This window comes from Ceratotherium simum, chromosome 22, assembly GCF_057802395.1.
Source record: "Ceratotherium simum simum isolate JZ-2026a chromosome 22, ASM5780239v1, whole genome shotgun sequence".
NCBI lineage: Eukaryota > Metazoa > Chordata > Mammalia > Perissodactyla > Rhinocerotidae > Ceratotherium > Ceratotherium simum.
In genome coordinates this window covers 23,443,544-23,453,321 of record NC_141921.1, presented here as the reverse complement: position 1 = coordinate 23,453,321, position 9,778 = coordinate 23,443,544, and positions in this window count along the sequence as shown.

Here is a 9,778-nt window from a genome sequence, read left to right as displayed (position 1 = left end):
ATCTTTTAGTTTGGTGTTATTAGGAATTCCCTTTCAGTATGCACGTTCTGTTTCAAGAATCCTTACTTGATACTTCTATTTCAAATTCCAAGTTGCAATGTTATGATCTATTTAGAGTACAGATTTATTGTTTATCATTCTTTCTTTCCCTGTCCTTTCTCCCATCTTCAAAACTAGTTAGAGTACTCTTTAATTATTTTCCCGAGATAAAGTTATGGATGATATATTTTTTGAATCCCTGTGTATTAATTAAAGATTAAATTTTTATAGTAAAGACACCCCAAAACACAATAGTTCAAATAAATTGAAGTTTATCTTTCTCTCACGTCGCAGTTCAGGGCATGCGTTCCAGGTCATTAGCAGTTGTGCTTCCACACAATCATCTATGGACACAGGATTCTCCCATCTTGTTTCTCCATCATTGAAACTGGGGCCCAGGTACATCTTCCTGAGAGTGTGGAGGAGGCTGGGCTCAGAAATGGCACGTAACACTCTGAGCACATTCTATTGGAGACAATTTTGTTTGGGGCGGGAGGTGGGGGAAGAATAGTGTCATGGTCCAGGCTGCAATTATAATCCCACAGAAAAGGGGAAGACTGAGTTTTACTGGAAGGTTAGCAATCTCCACCACACGTTGTACAGTACTGCCAGAAATGTCATCAATTGTGCGGACAAATGATGTCTTGGCTATGTATAACATTCTTGCATTTTAATTTCTCTTATAGTGTAAGTCCAAAGCTACTTTAATCTTTTTCCTTCATAAGTAAATGTTCTTTTTCTTGCTTGGAATTGTGTAAGAATCACCCACAGACACTCTGGTCATGGCCTGAGGCTGTGGGACCAGGACCAGTTCAGGGCTTAATTCAGAAACTTCTGGTTCCCAGAGATGATAAAGATATTCTCAGTCTCTCCCTCTGCCTCAGAGGGTTGGCCCAGGTCCTCAGTCTGCACACACCAGCCTTGCAGCCTCTCTGACGCTGCCTCCTGTTGCCTGGATCCTCACCCTCACCTCCAGCTCTGCCCCAACTTGCTCTACAGGCCTCAGAAGTGAGGTCTCTTTCATTTCTCTCCTTTGACTTGAGGCCTCCAAGCACTCTCCTGCTTCTCTGCCTTCGGCATCTCCTTCTTCTCTCGTCCCAGGAGGGGGAAGGCCATTTTCACTGTAGGTCCCAGAAACCCTTTGTGGCATTAAGTTGTCCTTATCTGACTCAGAAACCGCCAGATTGTTTGTTATCTGACCTCTAGGAACAGAATCTTTTCTTGTACCTGCTGGCCAGAAAGGGTCACACGGGGCACCCTCTGGGGCTTCCTCTTCTCCTGGGATTCTCTGGACCTTTTCGTGCCCTCTATGTTGAGCATATCCTACAAGTGGCTCTCAAAGAAAGAGTTTTTTCTTTAAAAAAAAAAATTGTAGGGGCCGGCCCGGCGGCACAAGCGGTTAAGTGCGCGCTCCGCTGCGGTGGACCGGGGTTCTGCAGTTCGGATCCCGGGCGTGCACCAATGCACTGCTTGTCAAGCCATGCTGTGGCGGCGTCCCATATAAAGTGGAGGAAGATAGCCATGGATGTTATCCCAGGGCCAGTCTTCCTCAGCAAAAAGAGGAGGATTGGCAGATGTTAGCTCAGGGCAGATCTTCCTCACAAAAAAAATAAATAAATAAAAATAAAATATTTCTCTAAAAAAAATTGTAATAGCTTTATTGAGATATAATTCACATATCATACAATTTACCCATTTAAAGCGTACAATTCAATGGATTTTGTGTATTCACAGTTGTGCAACTGTTACCACAATCAATATTAGAATGTTTTCATCACCCCAAAAAGAAACCCTGTATCTATTAGCCATCATTCCCCATTTCTCCCCAACTCTCAGGCAACTACAATCTACTTTCTATTTCTATAGATTTGCATATTCAGAACATTTTGTATAAATGGAAGCATACAATATGCAGCCCTTTGTGACTGGTTTCTTTCGCTTAGCTTAATGTTTTCAAGATTCATCCATGTTATAGCATGTATCAGTACTTCATTTCTTTTTATTGCCAAATAATATGGATGGATTACCATATTTTACTTATCCATTGTATGGATATACCACATTTTATTTATCCGTTCATCAGTGGATGGACTTTTGGGTTATGTTCATTTTTTGGCTGTTATAAATAATGTTGCTCTGAACCATCATGTATGAGTTCTTGTGTGGACATATGTTTTTATTTCTCTTGGGTATATACCTAAGACTGGCATTGCTAGGTTATATGGTAACTCTATATTTAACCATTTGAGACTGTTTTCCAAAGTGGCTGTACTATTTTTACATTCCCTCCAGCAGTGTATGAAAATCTCATTTTCTTCTCATCCTCATCAACGTTTATTATTATCTCTCTTTTTGATGATAGCTGTCTTAGTGGGTGTGGAGTGGTATCTCATGGTGGTTTTGGTTTGCATTTCCTTGATGACTAATGATGTTGAGCATCTTTTTTTTTTTTTTTTTTTTTGTGAGAATGATCAGCCCTGAGCTAACATCCATGCCAATCCTCCTCTTTTTGCTGAGGAAAACCGGCTCTGAGCTAACGTCTATTGCCAATCCTCCTCCTTTTTTTTCCCCTTTTTCTCCCCAAAGCCCCAGTAGATAGTTGTATGTTGTAGTTGCACATCCTTCTAGTTGCTGTACGTGGGACACCGCCTCAGCATGGCCGGACAAGCGGTGCGTCGGTGCGCGCCCGGGATCCGAACCCAGGCTGCCAGTAGCGCACACTTAACCGCTAAGCCACGGGGCCGGCCCCTTGGGCGTCTTTTCCTGTGCTTTTTGGCCATTTGTTTATCTTCTTTGGAGAAATGTCTATTCAGATCATTTGCCCATTAATTACGTTGTCTTTTTATTGTTGATTATTTATTTTTATTATTTAATTTATTATAATTTTATTATATAAAATTTCTTTATATAGTCTAGATACAAGTTTCCCTATCAGATATATGATTTGCAAAAATTTTTTCCCATTCTGTGGGCTGCCTTTTTACTTTCTTGATGGAGTCTTTAATTTTGCTGATGTCCAATTTACCTATTTTTTAATTTTGTTGCTTGTGCTTTTAGTGTCATATCTAAGAAACCATTGCCTAATCCCATGTCACAGAGATTTACACATATGTTTTCTTCCAGAAGTTTTATAGTGTTAGCTATTACATATAGGTCTTTGATCCATTTTGAGTTAATTTTGTATCTAGTGTGAGGTAAGGGGTCCAACTTCCTTCTTTTGTATATAGATACCAGTTGTCCCATGTTGAAAAGACTATTCTTTCCCCCATAGAATTGTCTTGGCATCCTTGTCGAAATGAATTGACTATAAATGTGAAGGTTTATCTCTGGGCTCGCAATTCTATTCCATTGATCTACATGTCAATCTTTACACCAGTACCACATCTTGTTGCTTACTATAGATTTGCAGTAAGTTTTGAAATCAATATGAGTCCTCCAACTTCATTCTTCTTCTTCAAGATGGTTTTGGCTATTCTGGGTCGCTTACATTTCCATATGAATTTTAGGATCAGCGTGTCCATTTCTGCAACGAATCTTGCTGGGGTTTTGATAGGGATGTGTTTCTTCTTAATTCAGACTTCCTCATTTTTGGGAGAGAAGGCTCAGCTGCCATAGTCTATCTTTTTGTTCTACATTCCTAGTTGTTTCCTCAACTTTCTTTTCTGTTGAATTTCCAATGTCAGCTCCTATGTTTTTTAATTTCCAAGAGCCGTTTCTTATTCTTTTATTGCTCAATTTTTCTTGCACAAGCCTCAGACCATGTAATCACCAAAGTGCTTTCCAATTCTGAAGTCTAAAATTGTAGGAGGACACAAGGCTGGTCGCAGAGAGGCACAGCACTCTGAAAGCTACCTGTCTGTCTTGTCATGATCAAGGTTGCCTGAAGGTCACTCAGGATAATGTCACAGCCTCATCAACCGTCAACTCCTCTATCCCTTCCTTGTACATGCACATCCATATTCACAGTAATTTAAATCACATACAATTTACATAATTCCTAGCAGGCATAAGTCTGTCAGCACCCTGGAAGCCAGGGGCATACCTTGGACTCTATGGTCACATCAGCCCAGCTCAACACTGGTCATAGACTCTCAGACCACAGAAGGCTCTGGGGCACTAAGGAGGAAGAAAGGAAGGAAGCAAATGAGTTCCTACTGTACCAGGCACCATCCCGGCTGCCGAGTGCTTCACACCAATTAATTCATACATACTACAACTCTCAACTTCAGCATGGGCCTTAAGGAAGGATACAAACTAAACTATTAACAACACTTATCTGTGATGGGTACAATATTAGGGGACTTTGTTTCAATGTTTTACACATTAGCAGAAACAAAACATTGGGCCTGCCTCGTGGTGTAGCGGTTAAGTGCGCGCGCTCCGCTTCAGCAGCCCAGGGTTCGCAGGTTCAGATCCCAGGCGTGCACCAAGGCACTGCTTGTCAAGCCATGCGGTGGTGGCATCCCACATAAAGTAGAGGAAGATGGGCACAGATGTTAGCCCAGGGCCGGTCTTCCTCAGCAAAAACGAGGAGGGTTGGCATCGGATGTTAGCTCAGAGCTAATCTTCCCCACAAAAAAAAAGAAAAGAAAAGAAATAAAATATTATCAGAAATAAAATATTTCTAGCAGCCAAAGTGACAAATGCCCAGTATATCTGTAACCTGCATGGATTAAACAAGAACGTCTCTAAGGGCTTTTCTAGCTTTAATTGTTTATGACTCAGATACAGCCCTAAAATATATATATATATATAAGATGTATATATCTTATTTCCCATTTTTTATGCAAAGAGTTAGTCATTAGCATTATAGTACTGATTTCTGTCCACCCTCTCATTCTTTCTCAGTTGAAGTAGTAACTTCTCTAAATGGAGAGTTTGGAAAGAGAAACTGATTGTGTGCAGTCTAGCCTCTTCCTGTTTTCTTTCTACACGGAAGCAAGTTGTCAACAGTGAACACTGGTTTTCCTTGGCTCTTCTCTGCCTGAAATCTCACAGAGGCACGCCTGCCATGTGGGAGAGGCTATATCCTGCAACCTAGCCTTTTCCAGTAATGAAGGTGATATATACCTTTATTTGCCATTTCCTGAGTCTTATTTCTCAATTGGTTTAGAAATTAGTGGGGAAGAGGAGTGCTAATTATTGGAGCTCTTTTGAACCCCCAGTAGTATAGTGGAACCACTGAATCAGGAGATACAAGGTCAGGTTTGTAATCCTAGATCTGCCACTTCTGAGTTGTGCCCTAAGGCCAATCACTTACCACGTAAGGCCTCAATTTCTTATCTGATGAAAGAGTCTAGATTCTTGATTATAAGCAACAGAAATCAGGTTTGTTTATTTCAAGCCAAAAAAGGGAAAGTATGTGGTATAGATATTGGTGGCTTGCAGAATGTTGAGAAGCTAAAAGAAAAGGATTAGACAATGGACAGAACCAGGGACCTCCCAAGATCTGTCAGCAAGAATAGCTTGATCCATGTCACTGCTACTGTTAAAATAAACCTTAAGCCAAACATTCTATCTTTTTATCTGGGTAAGATAAAATAACCTCCTAAATTACAGAGGTTGTACACAATGAAAGTTTATTTCTGTCCCACACTATCGTCCAACATGGGTGCTCCTGGTCAAGTGGCTTTTCTGGGCAGCTCTCCTCCAGACAGTGTCTCAGCGACCCAGACTCTTTCCATCTTGTGGCTCTGTCCTCCTCTATGTCCCTGAAGTCCTCTCCATTGAGCCAGTGGTTGGGGAAAGAGAGGGCAAAGATCACATGTGGGAGGATTGTACCCGTCAGATCTAAATGTTGGGCATCATTTCTATCTACATTCCATTCCAGAACTCAAGTCACGTGGCTGTACCTAACTACAAGGAAAATATAGTCCATCTTTATGCCCAAGAAGATAAGAAAATGGGGTTTGGTGAACATTTGACAGTTTCTGTCAAACATCACTTGAACGAGATTCAAAGTCCTGAGACTGATCATCTGATTGGCCAAGTTTAGGTCACATGCTAACCTACTGGCCATATCAGGAGGGAAATACAGGAAGAATCTATCCCTCTTTACTTCCATTGCGAGAGGAGGCAATAGGAGGCAGGCAGAGGAATTGCCCTCACATGCAATGGAGAATTTCCCAGAAAGGGAGATCAGGGTGCTTAGAAACAGGGCAAGTTGGATGCTAGGCAGCCACAAATGTCCGGTATATCTGTAACCTGCATGGATTAAACAAGAAAGTCTTTAAGGGCTTTTCCAGCTTCAATAGTTTATGATTCAGATGCAAGAACCAAAAAGTATATAGATGTCCAGAAATTTCTATTAAGGGCAATAGCCCTCCCTGAGTCCTGTCTAGGTCTAGGGAAAGCAAGAGAGAGAGGGGAAGAATAAGGTGTTGAGAAAAAGCAAGAAAGAGGAATAATCAAAATTTAAAATATCAGTTTTTACTAAAATTTCTGACAGATATTAACACTACCTTGGGACCCCTCTAATAGAGTGTTTAACACAAAAGTGGGGAGAGATCGTCTTCTCACTTTATTATAGATATCAAGAAGTCCACAATACCAGGGAAAAAGCCAGGGACATGCTGATATCAGCAAATAAGAGGCATAAAGTGCAAGAGAAGCAAAAAGTTTATTTGGGGTCTCAAGAATTGCAATTCAGGAGACACCAATTCAGGTAGAAACTCAAATGTGCTCCAATTACAGGAGAGGGGCTCAAGGTTTTTATAGGAAAAAGGGAGGAAGATGAAGTAAGTTGTATTAAGGAAGAGTTCATTGGTGCTGGATGAGTTAAGGCTAGGTTTGTACTTCATAGATTGGCTTGCGATTCAGTCATTAGGCAAAAGGCTAGACTTGTACTTCATTGATTGGTTGGGATTCGGCATTCAGTAAAGTCCAGTTCCACCAGTCTTTAGAAACAGGATATTCTTGTCCTTGTTGACTTCTTGGAATGTTGGTGTTTTGGTCCAGTTTGGAAGATAAACAAAACAAAACATACAAGGCAATTCCTCTGAAATGGCTGCTCCGGCTCTATTTTAATATGGCTCCACTTGGGCCGGCCCCGTGGCTTGGTGGTTAGGTGCGCGTGCTCCGATGCTGGTGGCCCGGGTTCGGATCCCGGGCGCGCACCGAGGCACCACTTCTCCGTCCATCCTGGGGCCAAGTCCCACATGCAGCAACTGGAAGGATGTGCAGCTATGACATACAACTATCTACTGGGGCTTTGGGGGGAAAAAATAAATAAATAAAATCTTTAAAAATATATATATATGGCTCCACTCATGTCATCTTTCACATTTTCCCCTTTTTATCAAGATCTTCCTCCAAAAGCATCACTGATCAAACACTGGAAAGCTCTTCTGATCAGCCATCAAAGCACTGTTCGTCCCTTGTCACCAGGAAGGCTTATTGCCAGTATGTCATGTCACACGTAGGAGGGAGAGCAGTTTCCTTAGGAGACTTTAGGCCACATTGGAGCAACAGGAGCACCAGAGCAGAGGAAGTCCCCACTGTCGAGTTCTTTTAAGGGTAAACATCTTCTGCAGTTCCTTAAAAGTTTCTCACGTGAAGTTTCATAAGCCTTAGTAATCATTTCAAAGTGCTGAGCGACCGTTATCCAAGTGGTGTTTATATAACATCGAGCTATGCAGAAGAAACAAAGTTTTAGAACAACGGGAGTTCCTATAATAACAAACAAAATGCTAAGTCCAAATTGGAGAATCAACCTGAACCAGGAGGCAATGTCTGAGGGCAGCTAGCTAAAGAGATCAAAGAACCACAGGATGTCAGTGGGCACTGCATTTAACCACTCGGCTTGTGCGTGAATTCTGTCTAGTTGTCTCTACCTTGTCAGAGATGTTTACCCAAGTAAAACGAAAAGTATTTACAATAGCTACAAATGTCACCTCTTAAATCTTGGACATTTGATTAGTTAGACAAGAAGTTCTAGACACTTAGCACAATGAATTAGGGGAGGAGGGTTGGAGAGATTGGTAATTAAACGTACTAAAGCATTCTCTAGATTCGTGTACAGAATGGGGCTTCTGATGACAAACCCAATAGTCAGAAAGATTTCCCCCTTTGTAATAGATTGAGATATGCAGATAAGAGTATTGTCTTTCCAAGAAAGACAGGGAGAAAATAAGGTAGGAAGTAAGAGCAAGTAAAAGGTACACAGCCCCGGTCCAGCCATCTGAGGAAAGCTGTCTGCCTCAGATGTCAGTTGCTTCTCTTCCTAATCAACTTGATTTGGAGGTCTCCAGTTGGTACAGGATCAGATGTCAGGTGGAGCCTTCTTTAGCTGAGAGATGTGTCTCCAAAGTTCAATGCCTTCTAGTTCTACAGCAGTGTCAGTGGTTAGGAGCACTTGGTAAGGTCCTTTTCAGTGGGGTTCAAGGACTAACTTCCTCTGATGATGCTTCCAGAATACCCAGTCACCAGGCTCTAGACTGTGACCAACAGGATCCTTTAAATTGGAATCCAGGAAAGTTTCTTCAACCTGTTGATGATAGGCTTGAGTATAAGACATTAGAGACTTACAGTAGCTGGTCATACTAGCATAAGACAACAAGGGATCAGCAGAAGGTTGTATACCAACAGAAACTGATCTGCCAGTGACCATCCCATGTAGAGTTAGTTCATGTTTTCCAAAGAGAGTACTGTGAACAGTTGGCAAGACCAAAAGCAATACCTTAGGCTATGGGAGTCCAGTCTGTAGGTATATAACAAACCTCAAAGATACTTAACAGGACTAGAATCCAATACCTACAAAGGTGCAAACATAATTTTCCTCTCTACAATTACCCTTTTTTTTTTTTTACCAAAGATAATCACAATAAAACTAGTTTGTTTATATTAAAAACTTGGCCTGGTTATGTATATAAGTGAAAATAAGAATACTCAGTAAGAGTTTCTGAATTCTGGAGGGATCAGGTAGGGGGAGAAAGTAAATGTTTCATCATTGTTCACAAAGATATATCTTACCAAATTGTTGATAGCTTAAGGGAAAAGATTTCTTTAAATCTGCAAAAACAAAACATTAGAGCATCTTCCTCAGTTCATGTAGTCACATGTAATTTAATATTTCTTCTGCTTGAATCCAGTTTTTCCAGTAGTTTTCTCCACTTTGCCTGATTGAGGATGATAGAAACAGTAATAATTCCAGCAAGTTTGAAAGGTTTTCATTAAGGTTCATATGATTTGCCCGGTGACGTGGGTGCCTTGATCACTGGAGACTGTGGAAGGTATATACCAAGTGAGAAATACATTTTCTGAATACATTTCTTTGCCATTGTGAAGGCATCAGCTTTGTGGCAAGGGAGGGCTTTAACCATCTGAGAAATGTACATAACAATGACAAGAACATAATGGTAACCCATATTAAGTAGCAGTTGGATGAAATTTAGCTGCAGGTGCTCAAAGGACCCAGGAGGAGGAGTTCTGAGGCCTCCAGGGAAAGAAATGGGTTTGAAGGAATGTAACAACAAAAAATGGGGTTTGCCAGGGAGCCAGGAAGAACCAAGCAGCCATACTGGATTTCCCATAGCCCATACTGTTTAATTTACAGCCATTGTTTATCTATCTTAATTTCTCTGATTCAGGAGCAGACTGTTGCCATGTTACAAGGACATCAGGATGACAAAAGTCTGGCAATGAGGGATCGATATATCTTTTTTTTTTCAGAAGCAGAATGGACTTCATCCACATGTGTCGTAACCTCTATAGATTTTGTGGTTGCTGCCTTTGCATGAAA